This window comes from Aedes albopictus, chromosome 3 (genome assembly GCF_035046485.1).
Source record: "Aedes albopictus strain Foshan chromosome 3, AalbF5, whole genome shotgun sequence".
NCBI lineage: Eukaryota > Metazoa > Arthropoda > Insecta > Diptera > Culicidae > Aedes > Aedes albopictus.
The window spans coordinates 156,568,192-156,569,777 of NC_085138.1; positions in this window are offsets into that span (position 1 = coordinate 156,568,192).

The window sequence follows — 1,586 nt, forward strand, 5'->3', positions numbered from 1 at the left end:
CTGCAATGGACAACCAGAACATATAAGTAAAATATTATCCATATATTAATCAAAAAAGGAACGCTTTTCGTGAGTGTGAAGACCCTTTGTCTTTCAGGAAGTGTAAGAAACAGCATTGGGCCATTTTACATGTGTTCTTCAGTGTTGATATTAGCTACCCAAACTATTGCGATTCTCCAGATTCACGACCCAACAGATTCACTGGTTTTCATTAAATAAGAGAATCTATGTTCTAGCATGGGGCTTCAAGGGTTCTCGGGCAAGTTTAATGAAAACTTCGAAAAGTTTCATAGGAGTTTCCACCTGTTAGCTCGTTTGATGTTGCTGCAAGTATTGCGCAACTTGTTCTTCGATTTGTACTTCTTCTTGTGACGCAAGTTCCTGTTATGTACTGCTTAAGAATAGGGTGTAAAGTCAACGGGTTATGGGCTAAGAATTGAGAAGGAGCCAAAGTGGTTCTGAAAGATTGGAAGTGAGAGTCGCGGGACATTTTTCAGTGTTTTGTTTGTGTATATTGGTACTAATTCGACTAACTGTAAAATTCATGTTGGAAGAACTGGACAAACCATAATTTGAGAAAATGAGTGACACGAAGGTGGTGATGGAACAACTGAACAACTTTAACTGGGCAAGCTAGAAGTTTCGTATGGAACTGTTGCTAGTAAAGGACGTAGTAAAAAACAGATGCAAATTGGATTACAAAGAATGCTAGCGCAGAAACGGCAAACGAAATGCAGTCACCGCTGAAAGGGAGAGAAGTTGACAGAGACCTATAATCAATTACATACCACAAGACCGATCTCAGGAAGAATTGAAGGCGGAGTATGTTAAGGGCAAACTACTGGAAAAATGGTGGAGGCGTTGCGAGTTTAATGATGACACGGCACTCAGAACAGCGAAACAGCAACAAACAAGGCTTGGGTATTAGTAGCACAAATGTTTTTGGGGGTTGGGGGTAGCCTAAGGGAGCCTTCCGAAGAATTCAGCGAAAGGCCAGGAGATTTAAGTAAGTTTCAAAGGGATATCAGGAGGATTAATAGGGTTTCATGGGGGACGACATTCAGAATGATCCAGAGGAGCTTGAGAAGTGTTTCAGAATGTTTCAAGAGGTTCCTGCGTGTTTAAAGAAAGAATAAGAGGAGATTCAAGAGATTTCAACGAGCTATTAGTTAAACTACGAGAGATCACTAGTAAAACTAGTAGATTCGATGACCTGTACTCAAGGATGCTCTTGGAGACCCTGAACCATTATTGAACTTTTTACTTTCCGGAACGTAGTTGCATGAAGCTATGTGACCATAAACTTTGTCTATGATGCCGCAGTTCCACTGGTTATTTCTTAAGATCCGATGACAAATATTTAACATTCAATTACAAAAATGTTACACATGGTTAAAAATGACCCATAACTATGAAGCACTCCCAGATATGCGTTTCAAATCTTTTTAAATTATTTTTGTTTTAAACAAAATGATCGGAGCAGGCAAAATTTTCACATTTTTGAAAAATGGTGAACTAGTTGTAAGTTTTCGTGAAGTGCATCAAAAGTTCTTAAATTATTCACTGTATGACGCTCAAAATTTCAT